This window comes from Sminthopsis crassicaudata, chromosome 1, assembly GCF_048593235.1.
Source record: "Sminthopsis crassicaudata isolate SCR6 chromosome 1, ASM4859323v1, whole genome shotgun sequence".
NCBI lineage: Eukaryota > Metazoa > Chordata > Mammalia > Dasyuromorphia > Dasyuridae > Sminthopsis > Sminthopsis crassicaudata.
In genome coordinates this window covers 378444166-378458271 of record NC_133617.1, presented here as the reverse complement: position 1 = coordinate 378458271, position 14106 = coordinate 378444166, and the positions used below count along the sequence as shown (strand labels likewise).

General features: G+C 34.0%; 1 pseudogene; it reads right to left on the bottom strand.

Moving 5' to 3' along the window:
* Window positions 1-323: 323 nt before the first annotated feature.
* Window positions 324-1932, bottom strand: LOC141554349 (general transcription factor IIH subunit 1 pseudogene; annotated as a pseudogene).
* Between the last annotated feature and the right edge of the window lie 12174 nt (window positions 1933-14106).

Below are 14106 nucleotides of genomic sequence, written 5' to 3'. Positions count from 1 at the left end.
GAAAATCAGATTTTATTAATTTGCCTTTTTAAAAATTAATTTTTATTTTTGAAAGTAAATCAAAAGCAGTTTCTGAGTAACTGCAGGAAAGTCTCTTTGCATACATATAATTCAGCTATCTTAATTTATCTTGCAATTTCAAGTTTAGCCACAGCTCCTTAAACTCCAGAACTTGCAAGTTCAATAGCTTCAGCTGTTGATTAGTGACTGCAGACATCCCTGCAGCATTGTCTGAGTGATGCTGGAGCTGCTCAGGATGTGTTCCCACAACTGTTGAAGATGGATCATTCTAGGAACTAAAACCTCAAATGCTCATGGCTCCTTTAAGTCTTCTTCAGCAGGCAACGAGACCGTCATGTATGGAGTTTTTTAATAGGGCTTCTGCAACATCTTTTCTATGTGACTTACCAAATTTGTGCTTAAATACTGTCTGCAAATTTTTTTCTTGGAATGGAAATAGTTTAATAGCTTGAAACCATTCCAAATTAATCTTCATCTTTACTATCTTTTCTTCTAAGAATGACGGGTTACCTAGAAAACAGGATAAAAAAGGCCTCAATCAGCTCTTCCATGGCCACATACAAATGTCTGAATTCTGACTGAATAGTATTCGGTATTTTGTGGTTTATGACTTGCTGTGGTCCTCCCTGCATAAATGATCCATCGGAAGATAGTGCTCTCATGATACTACTTGCAGCACCATTAAAAGAACCTTGAGTTAGTCTGGGTGTGTAAGTTTCCACCTTTTTTTTTAATACTCTGAAAAGAATTGATAACATTCTGACCTATTGCACACTGAAAAGACTGAATTGGAATTGGATTATGATATCTATTTGACTTTGGGGGACTTAGTGCATTTGTTTTTATGCTATTATTTTTGCCAAGTCTTCATATTCATTGGATTACTTCACCTTTTGATTGGTGGCTGAAAGAAGTCTGAATCTGGAGAGTTCTATGCTATTGTTTTCATTGTTGTGATTATTTTGTGCTTCATGTTTCCTGAGACTCGCTCCCAGGACCATAGCACTTATGATGGTTAAATCTCTTGATGGTCATGGCATTTTCTTTTATGGATTTTGAAGAGTGGGAAGTAGATGGTATAAGAGAAACCCCATAGTTTTCATCTAACGATTTATTCTCCACTGCTATCAAATCTAATAGTGGGTTTTTCACTCCTAGTCCTACCATTGTTTTCAAACCCTTTTCTTACATTTTGCATATTCTGTAAAAAGATCTTTTGACCTTGTTTTAAGCCAATCCTTATGGAAATAATGCGATTAAAAAAAATCATTTCCAGAACTCTTTTTTTTCTGTCATGTTATATGGAACTTTTTCTATATGTTTCATTTTAACTATTGGGCCTAAATGTGGACTTGATATCAGAACTTAAGTTATATCTTAGGCCATCACAGTGGCACCAGCCAGAAATACCCACATCCTGTTTGTGACTGGACTCTGTGGGGCTATCCACAGGATTCATGCTTAGCCTAATCCCCAGAATTCCTCAGCACTCACCACCTGATTCACAACCAGGTCTTTATAAAACCAAAAACAAAAAAAAACTAAGCCAAAATCTTCTTGCAGCTTTCTGCTTTTCCTCTGTCCATTCTTTATTGATTTTCCTTTTGAATTTGGGTAGAGATTTCCGAAGAAGGTCTTTCACAGCATCTCACTCCTTTACAACTGTACTTTGATTGGGAAAATGGAAGTTGGTTGTTTCCTGCAAGGAGGACCAGCTGATGTTAGATTTTAGCTTTTCCTTCTGGACTGATTTTCTAGTATTTAATGTTTACATGTATCTCTGGTTGTAAACTGTCTTTGCCTGCGGGGGACCCAAAGCTGTCCTTTGTGCCATGAGGTAAGGAGCTCCATTCTACTTCTTCTGATGCACATTCTTTAAATTATTAAAACTTTTTCTGATGAAGGAGTCATTCCTGGTCCCCAGAGGGAGGATCGGTGGGGTGAGCTTCTTCCTGTTTCTCTCTTCTATGGCGCTGCCTGGCTGAACCTGGGTTCTCACAGCTACAGCCACACCTTCAGCCTCCACTGCTGAGCCATGGTCTCTCCTCCACTGCTGGCTAAGAGGATGTGTGACTGGAAACACCAAGGCAGTAACAGGAACATGTGACAGGGGAACATGGATGCCATGACACTTTCGATGCCAGGCTCCTGATTCCTCTCCAACTGTTCCAGCCCTCCTCAGCTTCAGGCCATAAGGAAACTTTAGTAAAGACCCAGCTCAAATGGGAGGGACCATGTGAAAGTACCCCTTGTGGCTGGATGACCATTTGTTATCCAGGGTTGAGGGTATTCTTTTTTCAAATATAGTTTAGATTAGATGGTGTTGAACTTCTCTTCAAACTCTTAGTTGTTTGTGACCACTTAGTTGTTTAATTGAGTAAACAACATTAACTTAAAAAAATAATTTATTTAATATTTTCTCCAGCTACATTCAAAACAAATTCTTTTTGCATTTGTTTTTAACATTTTTGAGTTATGGGTTCTCTCTCTTATCCTCATCCACAATTAAGAAACTACATGTGAAGTTTTGCAAAACATTTTTTGCAAAACATTTCTATGACAGTCAAGTTGAGAAAGAAAACATCACCCACCCTAATGAAACTAAAAACCTTCAAGAAAAATTAAGTTAAAAATAGAATTAGAGAGTAATAGAAAATGCTTTGATCTATATTAAGAATCCATATTTGTACTTGATTAGTTTCTTCTTTCAATATGGGTAGGATTTTTCATCATAAGACCTTCAGAGTAGTTGTGGAGATTGTACTACTGAGAATAACAAAGTCATTTACAGCTGGTCATCCCAGAACATTGCTATTACTTTATATACAGTAAATTTCATTTTGTTCATGAAGGACTTTCCAGTTCTTTTCTCCTGAGAGCATCCTGCTCATCATTTTTCAGAGAACAATAATATTCCATCAGAGAAACTTGCTTCAAATATTTTTTTACAATCACTATTGCTAATTGTATTTCCCCCATTTATTCTCTCTCCTTTCACCCTGTCCCTCCTCAAAAGTGTTTTTGCTACCAATCACTCCATCCCCAATATGCCCTCTCTCTTATCACCCTCCCCTCTTCCCACATCCCATTCCCCTACTATTTTCCTATAGGGTAAGATAGATTTCTATGCCCTTATTGAATATTAATGTTATTTACAATTCTGATGAGAACAAGGTTCACTCTACCTTCCTCTCCTCCCCCTCTTTCTCTCTACTTTAAAAGCTTTTCCTTGTATCTTTTTTTTATGGTAGATAATTTGCACCATTCCACTTTTTCCTTTCCCTTTCTCCCAGCACATTCCTCTCTACCCCTTAATTTTATTATTTTTTAAAAAAGATATTATTCTTTCATATTTAGTTTACACCTGTACCCTCTGTCTATATATATGTATAGACATATATAGATAAACCTTATTAAGTTGCTTATGATATAATTTTGCTGATTATCTCCTTATGCTTCTCCATACTTCTGTATTTGAAAATCAAATTTTCCATTCAGCTCTAGTCTCTTCATCACAAATGCTTGAAAATCCTGTTTCACTGATTGATTACCTTTTCTTCTGAAGGATTATACTCATTTTTGCTGAGTATGTGATTCTTGGTTACAATCCTAGCTCCACTGCTCTCTGGAACTTCATATTCCAAGCTTTCTGATCCGTTAATGTAGAAGCAGCTAAATCTTATGTTATGCTAACTATGGCTCCCCTATACTTGAAGTGTTTCTGGATGCTTGCAATATTTTCTTCTTGACCTGGGAGTTCTGAAATTTGGCTATAATATTCCTGGGAGTTTTCATTTTGGGATCTCTTTCAGGAAATGATCAATGGATTCTTTCAATTTCTATTTTTACCCGTTGGTTCTAGAATATCAGGACAATTTTTCTTGATAATTTTTTAAAAAGGCTCTTTAAATTTAAATTCAGGCTCTTTTTTTATTATGAATTTCAGGTAGATCAATCATTTTGAAATTCTCTCTCCTGGATCTATTTTTTTAGATCAGTTGCTTTTCCAATGAGATATTTTACATTTCCCCCTCCCATATTTTTCTTTCTTTCTTTTTTTTTTTTGGTTTTGCTTTATTGTATCTTGATTTGTCATGAAGTCATTAGCTTACATTTGCTCGATTCTATTTTTTAAGGAATTATTTTCCTCAATGAGTTTTTGAACCTCGGCATTCTTCTCATTAATTTTTTTGTATTTCCTTTTGTACCTCTTTCAATTCTTTCCCTAATTTTTTTCTCTATCTCTCTTACTTGATTATCAAAATACCTTTTGAGTTCTTCCATAACCTGAGCCCAATTCTCATTTTTCTTGGAGGCTTTGGATATAGGAGCTTTGACTTTATCATCTTCTGAGTGTATATTTTGATCCTTATCACTATAATAACTTTTTTTTTCTGTTCTAATTTTTGTATTATAGCTTTTCATATACAAAACATATGCATGGGTAATTTTTCAACACTGATCCTTGCAAAAACTTCTCTCTGCCCTCTCCCCTAGATGGCAGGTAATCCCATACATGTTAAATATGTTAAAGTATATGTTAAATACAATATATGTATACATATTTATACAGTCATCTTGTTGCACAAGGAAGATAGGATACTATAATAACTTTCAATGGTCAATTTTTTATTTATTACTCATTTTCTTAGCCTATTACTCTGCTTTTAAGTCTTTGTTAAAATAGGGCTCTGTTTCCAGAATAGAAGGTGCATTGTCCCAACCTTCAGGGGATTTGTGCAGCTGTTTTCAGAAATCCTTCTAGTCATCTGACCATAAGCACTCTTTTCTGCCTGGGAGCTGTTCCTACCCCACAGTAGCTATAAGATCTAGTGTGACTGGGACTGGGGCTCTGTTGATCGAGACTGTGATGGGACTGTACACCAGACCCCCAACCAGTTGCCACAGACTCTCTCCACTGACCTTCCAAATTTTCCCTGTGTCCCGGGGTTGAGAAGTCTGGAAGCCATCAGTACTGCTGCTGATTCAGAAGTCAGACCTGGGTTGCATTTGTGCCGTACAACCACCCTGGTGTCCTCTTCTGCGGAGTTCCAAGCTGCCTTCAATTGGAAAATGTTCTATTCCATGTTTTTGTATGTTCTGATGCTTCAAAATTTGTTTAGAGCCCTTGTTTAAAGTAATTTGGAACAGTTTGGGGGAGCTGTTGGGTGAAGTTTCTGCCTTTGCTCTGTCATCTTTGCTCCACCTCATGAATTCAACATTAATCTTTATTGATTAATTATTAATCATGTGTGAAATATTGTGCTAGGTTCTGGGGATACACAGAGACAAAAGTGACAACAGCCCCTGTGGAAAATGACTCAATCTTGAAGCTTTATCCTGTTTTCTCTAGAGGTTAGGTGTCCATCTTTACTCTTCATTATGGATGCATTGATTTTATATCTGCAAAAGCCTTTTAAATTTATAATTTTAATTGACTATTTTATCCTTTTAATCTTTTCTAATCTCCTGCTTATCTATGAATTTTTAAGCCAATTGTAAAGACTATAACCCATCCTCTAGTTTTTAATGCTGTGATCTCATATTTTAATAATACTCATTTAGAAACTTTTTTTTAATATGGCAAAGGATGCTGATTGAAATTCATTTTTAGACTCAGCTTTTCAGTTTTCCAGATAGTTTTGCTAAGTAAGGAATCCTACCTCCAGTAAGTGTGAAGTGAGTTCATGCAATGCTAAAATGCTTTGTATTTCTTCTAGATTTTATTTATTCAGTCAGTTTCATGGATGTGTTATTTTTCAAGCACTACAGTATAGTTTTGATATTTACTGACTTACACTATTATTTGAATCTGGTAATGCTTGACTTTCTTCATTCCTGAATTAATAAGTCTCCCAAAAAGAATGCAATATTTTATTGTATTTATAATTTTTTGACTATAGAAAAAGTATTTGGTACCTAGGAAAAATTGCCTTTCTTTCAACAAATATAGGACATTGGATTTAGAGTAAGGAAGACCTATTTTACAATTCTATCTCAGATACTTAATAGCTGTATGATCCTGACAGGTCATCCTTCTGTGCCTTAGTTTCTGCAGTTGTAAAAATGAGGTAGAATTCAGTGGCCTGAAATAGTCTGTCTAGTTTTAAATCTATGATATACTTAGTCAATAAACATTTATTTAGCATTTACTATATTACAGGCACACTAAAATTATACAATATTTCTTGGAAGATATAATGTAGATAAATCTTGTTTGATAATCCTGTTTATTAATATCATATAATATATGAAGCAGGGAGGTATGCTTGACTAAGGTTACTCTATAACAATGGGGTATAGCCAGTATACAATTCAAATTTATTTTCTATGTATAATGAGGTACTTTTGGCTACAGAATATTGTAGAACATCCTGGAAAAGATATGTTGCTAAAAGAATTTAACTTAACCATTCTAGAAAAACCAAGTAGATGAAGAATGTTTATCATTTAGACCATGATATACAATGATATAAACAGTTGTATTTAAAACTTTAAATATATATATTTGAACAAGGAGTTAGGAAAAGAATGGACTGGATTGTTTTTGGGAGCTTACAAAGCTCCATCAATGATTCCAAGTTTTCCCCTAAAACTAAAGTTCATTTTCTTAAGACCAATATTCTGTAGATATTGCTGTATGGTATTAAGTCATGAAAAGTCACAACATCCAACAACTTTAAAAATGAGCATTGCTCAAAGGACATTATTTAGTATGAACAGGTTTCAACTTACTGCAGACAAGAAACTATGATGAATTAGAATGAATAATGTAATTAAATCATATATGAAGGAAAATACTGGTTATATGACAATAGTTTATGATGAAACAATGGGAAGTGACATGTTATTACTCTTGTGATATCAAGAGAAAGTAAAGAAATAAGGCAGCATATTGAATGGCATCAATGATTTTAATAATTTTATGCTTCAGTACACTGTCTTGCAAATTGATGTATCTGAATTTTATTAACCAATGGCCTGGTTTAGATAGGTGGGTCCTCAAATAACTGACCTAGGGTCAACATTTTTTCTATAGGTAAAATTTCCTAGCTTGGGGAAGATGACTTTATGGCCAATATAGAGGATTGTTGTCTATGGACAATGGTTACATGGTTAGATTGTTTAGAATTATTCTAACTGAATCCAGTGATTATTTAGGACACTGTGAGAGGAACTGATTACTTTTTAAAATCCAAATCTTTTATGTCCATGGCATCCTCATGATCTGCAGTCTAATAATTTTTTTATTAAAGCTTTTTATTTACAAAACATATGCATGGGTAATTTTTCAACATTGACCCTTGCAAAATTTTCTGTTTCAAATTTTTCCCTTCCTTCCCCTCACCCCCTCCTCTACATAGCAGGTAGTCCAATACATGTTAAATATGTTAAAATATATGTTAAACCCAATATATGTATACATAGTTGTACAGTTATCTTGCCACACAAGAAAAATTGAATCAAGAAGGAGGAAAAAACCGAGAAAAACAAAATGCAAGAAAAAAACCAACAGAAATAGTGAAAATGCTATGTTGTGGTCCACACTCAGTTCTCACAGGCCTCTCTCTGGAGGCATATGGCTCTCTTCATCACTGAACAATTAGAACTGGTTTGAATCATCTTATTGTTGAAGAGAGCCATGTCCATTAGAATTGATCATCATATACTCTTGTTGTTGCCATGTATAATGATCTTATGATTCTGCTCATTTCACTTGGCATCAATTTTTATAAGTCTCTCCAGGCATCTCTGAAATCATCCTGCTGGTTGTTTCTTACAAAACAATAATATTCCACAACATTCATATACCATAATATATTCAGCCATTCTCCAATTGATGGGCATCCATTGAGTTTCCAGTTTTCTTGCCACTGCAAAGAGGTCTGCCACAACATTTTTGCACTAGTAGGTCCCTTTCCCTCCTTTAAGATCTCTTTGGGATATAAGCCCAGTAGTAAAACTGCTGGGTTAAAGGGTATGCCCAATTTGGTAACGTTTTGAGCATTGCTCTCCAGAATGGTTGGATCTGTTCACAGTTCCATCAACAATGTATCAGTGTACCAATTTTCCCACATCCTCTCCAACATTCCTCATTATTTTTTCCTGTCAATCTGAGAGGTATGTAGTGGTATGTCAGAATTGTCTTAATTTGCATTTCTCTGATCAATAGTGATTTGGAATACTTTTTCATATGACTATAAATAATTTCAATTTCTTCATTTGAAAATTGTCTGTTCATAACCTTTGACCATTTATCAATTGTAGAATGGCTTGAATTCTTATAAATTTGAGTCAATTCTCTATATATATATTTAAAAATGAGGCCTTTATCAGAAACTTTGAATGTAAAAATGTTTATTGCCTTCCTTCTAATTTCATGTGCATTAGTTTTGTTTGTACCAAAACTTTTTAACTTAATAGAATTAAAATTATCTGTTTTGTGATCAATAATGAGCTCTAGTTCTTCTTTGGTCACAAATTCCTTCCTCCTCCACAGATCTGAGAGGTAAACTATTCTATCTTCTTCTAATTTGTTTATAATATCATTATTTATGTTGAGATCATGAACCCATTTCAACCTTATTTTAGTGTATGTTGTTATGTTTTGGTCTATGCTTAGTTTCTGCCATACTAGTTTCCAATTCTCCTAGAAGTTTTTGTAAATAGTGCATTCTTATCCCAAAAGCTGGGTCTTTGGGTTTGTCAAACACTAGATTATTATAGTCACTGACTATTTTGTCCTGTGAACATAACCTATTTCACTGATCAACTACTCTATTTCTTAGCCAGTACCAAATGGTTTTAATTGCTGCTGCCTTATAATATAGTTTTATATCTGGTACCTTCATTTGCTTTTTTTCATTAATTCCCTTAAAATTCTTTATCTTTTGTTCTTCCAGATGAATTTTGTGGTTATTTTTTCTAGGTCAATAAAAAGTCAGATAAGTCAGTTACAAAAAGGGAGTCTGATTGGTATAACACTAAATAAATAGATTAGTTTAGGTAGTGTTGTCATCTTTATTATATTCGCTCAACCTATCCAAGGAGCACTTGATAGTTTTCCAATTGTTTAGATCTGATTTTATTTGTGTGGAAAGTGTTTTGTAGTTTTATTCATATAATTGTTAAATTTCCCCTTGGCAGATAAGATTCCCAAATATTTTATACTATCAACAGTTATTTTAAATGGAATTTCTCTTTGTATCTCTTGCTATTGGATTTTGTTAAGTGATGTATAAAAATGCTGATGATTTATGTGGATTTATTTTGTATCCTACAACTTTACTAAAGTTGTAGATTATTTCGAATAGTGTTTTAGTTGGTTCTCTAGGATTCTCTAAGTATATCATCATATCATTTGCAAAGCATGATAATTTGTTTTCTTCATTACCTACTCTAATTCCTTTAATCACTTTTTCTTCTATTATTATCCAAGCTAGCATTTCTAATACAATATTAAAGAGTAATGGTGATAGTGGGCAATCTTCCTTTACCCCTGATCTTATGGATCCAATTTATCCCCATTACATATGATGCTTGCTGACAGTTCTAAATAGATGCTACTAACTATTTTAAGGAAAAGTCCATTTATTCCTATACTCTAGTATTTTTAACAGGAACAGATGTTGGATTTTATCAAATGCTTTTTCTGCATCTATTGAGATAATCATATGATTTTTGTTAATTTGGTTATTGATATTGTCAATTATGCTAATAGTTTTCCTAATATTAAATCAGCCCTTTAGCAAAATATAGTTTCCTTCCTTATCTCTTTTATTATATAAATTTTTGCTTTTGCTTGATCTGAGGGATGAGTACCCTTGCCTTTTTTTTTTTTTTTTTTTTTACTTCATCTGCAGTATAATGGATTCTTCTCTCCAGCCTTTTACCTTTAATCTTTATATACAGCTATTCTTTAAATGTTTCTTTTAAATAAGTGTTTCTTTTAAATAACATACTGTAGGATTCTATTTTTTAATCCAGTATGCTATCCACTTCCACTTTGTGGGAGAGTTCACCCCATTCACGTTTATGGTTAAAACTACTAATTCTATATCTGCTGCCATCTTATTAACCCACAAATTATACTTTTCTCTTTCTTTTTCCCCTTTCCCTCCTCCCCAGTATTTTACTTAGGAGCATCACTTGCTGCCAACAGCCTTCCCCTTTGGATCCCTTCCTCTTTGCCTTTCCCCTACTATTTCTGTTTTCCCTTCTATTTAGCCTACTTCCTCCCCTTTTTCTCTTTCCCCTCCCACTTTTCTGTAAGGTAAGAGAAGTTTCTCTGTAAAAATATCTCTAATATTTTCTCTTTGATCCAAATCTGATGAAAGTAAGATTCACACAATCTTCATCCCCCTCCCTTCTTTTCTGCAATTGTAATAGGTTTTCTTTGCTTGTTCCTGAGATGTAATTTCCCTCGTTCTACCCCACTTTCCCATTTTTATGGGACAATCCCCTTTCCACCTCTAGTTTCTTTTTTATATTATAATAGTAAAATCAAATTATACATGCACTCTCTATGTAAACCCATAACAGAAATACAGTTCTCAAGAGTTCTTTTCTTTTTACCTTTCTATGTTTATCTTGAGTTCTATATTTGGAGGTCACATTTTTTTGTTCTGCTGTGGTCTTTTCATCAGAATTAAATGTAATTCACCTGTTTTATTGAATGTCCATCTTCTTCTCTGGAAAAAAATGCTCAGTTTAGCAAGGCAGTTTATTCTTGACTACATTTCAAGTTTCTTTTCCTTTCAGAATATCAGATTCCAGGCCCTTCTATCTTTTAAAGTGGAAGGTGCTAAATCTTGGGTAATCCTTATTGTGGCTCCTCAGTATTTGAATTGTCTTTTTCTGGCTACTTGTAATATTTTTTCTTGGTCTGAGAGTTCTGAAATTTAACCACAATATTCCTTGGAGTTTTAATTTTGGGGTCTCTTTCAAGAGCTATTTGGTGAATTCTTTCAATGGCTATTTTACCTTCTGATTCTGTGACATTTGGGCACTTTTCTTTGATGTTTTCCAGAAAATATTGTGTCGGCTCTTTTTTTTTAATCATGGTTTTCAGGAAGTCCAATGATCCTTAGATTGTCTCTCTTAGATCTATTTTCTAGGTCAGTTGTTTTCTCAAGTAGGTATTTTACCTTTTTTTTTTTCTTCTATTTTTTCATTTTTTTGGATTTGCTTGATTAATTCTTGAAGTCTTACTGAGACATTCATTCCATTTGTTCCTTTCTGATTTTTAGTGCATTATTTTCTTCATTTACTTTTTTTACTTCTTTTTGTATTTGTCTGAAAGGATTTTTAAATGAGTTCTTTTGTCCTATAGATTTTTTTTTCCATTTCACTAATTCTGTTTTTTAAGGAGTTATTTTCCTTTTCCATTTCACAAATTCTGATTTTCATGGAGTTGTTTTCTTTTTCCATTTTGTCAACTGTATTTTTTAAAGAGTTATATGCTTCCATTTCACTAAGTCTATTTTGTAGTGAATTTTCTCGGATAATTTCTGTGCTTTCTTTTCCAAACCCTCTTATAAAGTTCATATTTCCTTTCCCCATTTTTCTTCCAGCTCTCTTTTAAGATCTTTTATAATTTCCTCTAGGAGAGCCTTGGGTTAGTGGGGACCAATTTGTATTACCTTTTGGGACTTCATCTGGAGACGATTTGTCTTTCTCTTTCACCATAAAAATTATGGTCAGAGCTCTTTTTCCCTTTTTACTCATTTTTAAAAAAATTTGATATCTGCTTTTAAGGCAAGGGAGGTTGTCCAAACTTCCTCTACAAGCAGCAGCTCCTGAGCTGAGTCGGAGCTGACTTACTCCTAATGCTGAGTGGGCATGCCCAGGTCCCATGAAATTCTGGCATTTTAGGGTTCACTATTAACCTTTTTTGTTTGTGTTGGGTGTTTTATAACTTCTCTGTTGATCTACTGGCTTGCAACCAGGGTAGAGTAACCAACACTGCTGTAGATTCCTCCTTGTAGATTCTTCAGCGGGCGAAACCCCGAGTCTGTACTTCCTGCACTGATGTCTGTGCTCAGCCTGCTTGCACTTGACCTGCCTCCCTTTGTGCCTCATTGAAACAGACCTTTTTCTGGAGAGGTTCAAAATTATCTTCTTCTGGTAATATGTTACACACTCACTATTCATGGATTCTGCCACTCCAGAACTAATTCAGAGGCTGGATGTGGTAATAAGTGTGAGGATTGTTGGAGTAGGTCAGGAAGAAATGAGTCCTCTCTGTCATCTTGGTTCTACCCAGTCTACTGTTAAAAATTTTTTTAAAGAGGAAATAAACTTAGTCTGGCATGATTTGTTACTTGATAGTCACATCTATCCTTTTCATTGCTCATGATCTCCCTCATTAATAATCCATCCTAGAACTGAGTCAGAACTCAATGTCATCCTCCTTGTCTGGTGCTTGATAATTGCTTATTTTGGGCATTCTTCACTTTTTTGAAAATTGAGTTGTTTTCTATGTCTAGTACCTAGATAGTTCAGCAACCTTATATAAGAGTTATTTCTGTTCTCTTGGATAAGAGAACTCTTATCTATATAAAGCTCTGTATAAAATGACTGATTGAAAGTACTTAGATATTCTTATACAATGTTAAATATCTTATTTTCAAATTCCCTCTTAATTCTCCCTCTTCTGCCAAGTTTGATGAGGACAATTTGAAGACAATTCTCAGTAGTAGAAAATGATGAAGCAAAATACAAATTAGGTACTTCTACCTTCCCTATTGTCTGTTATCTTGCCAATCACCCCAAACAAGAGTGCTTTAATTTTTATTTTTGGTAGTAGATAGAGTGCTGACTTCTAAGTCTGAAAGACCTATGGTCAATTCCAATCTTTAACACATGCTGGGTAAGTCATTTGACTTCTCAGTGTCCTAAGCCCAGTTTCTTAAACTGTGGGTTGTGACCCCATATGGGATCTCATAACTGAATGTGGCAATTGCAGAATTATCATTTATTGTCAGTAAATGTTTGATTGTATACATATTTTATATATCTATATATACCCAGGTTCATGTAAAAAAATATTGGACCGAAAGGAACTCTGAATGGAGAAAAGATTAACAAATCCTGTCTATTCAATGTTTAAGTTACAGAAAAGGTACTAATCTTCACTGGTGAAGGATTTTCTTCACCTCAAAGTTCTTTCTACCACTGGAATCACAGGTCCTATTATATATTAGAAATAAATACCATTTAACAGTGAAATATCAGTGGAATGCTTCCTAAAGATAAAAACAATTTCTCCAAAGATATTTATGAAAAAATAAAAATTTAAAAATTATCATGAACTTAGCAATCAATAAAATCAACATTTAATTATATGGAAAACACAAAAGTAGACTTTATATAAAATTAAATTGTTACAGGTAATTCTTTAAGAGTGAAAAGAACATTAAATTTAACTTGGTAGCTAAAAAAGTGCTCCATTTGTGCCCCCCCTTTTCTTCTTGGTATTTTTAAGATGCTTTTTTGATGAAAAGCAACAAATTTAGAAGAAGAGATAGATTTTGAGAGTAGAGCTTTTCTAATAGCACCAGAATGTTTTACTATAGAGGAGATCCAATATACTGGTCCTTTGGGGAGTATATTTCTGCCAATGCATGGGAGCCAACAGGAAGAATACAGTGTAATAAGTAGGTTATTATTATTATTATTTGTTTCCTATTGAAACTTTTCTCAGCTATGGAAAAGACTTGTTACTACTTTCTGAATCAGAATGTTCTTAAAATATCTCTCTAGAGATGATTCATTCTTCTGTGATTTCAATTATGTTGGGGGAGAGTTACAGTTCTTACAAAAGAGAAGAATGGGGAGGATAAGGAATAGTGATAAAGTACTGTAGAGAGGACTACTATATTTTTTTATGAACAGAAAAAATTCACTTTTCCAAAAGATTGCCAAGTAAAGCCCTTGAGCATGGTCATAGTTAAGAAAAAAAAAGAAAATTCTACTAAATATTCATGTGACCTTAAGTAAGCCAGTTAACCAATTGGAGCCACAGGTGCTCTATACGTGTAGCACATCCTTCTAAGCTATACCCTTATTAACTTAAGGGTAGTG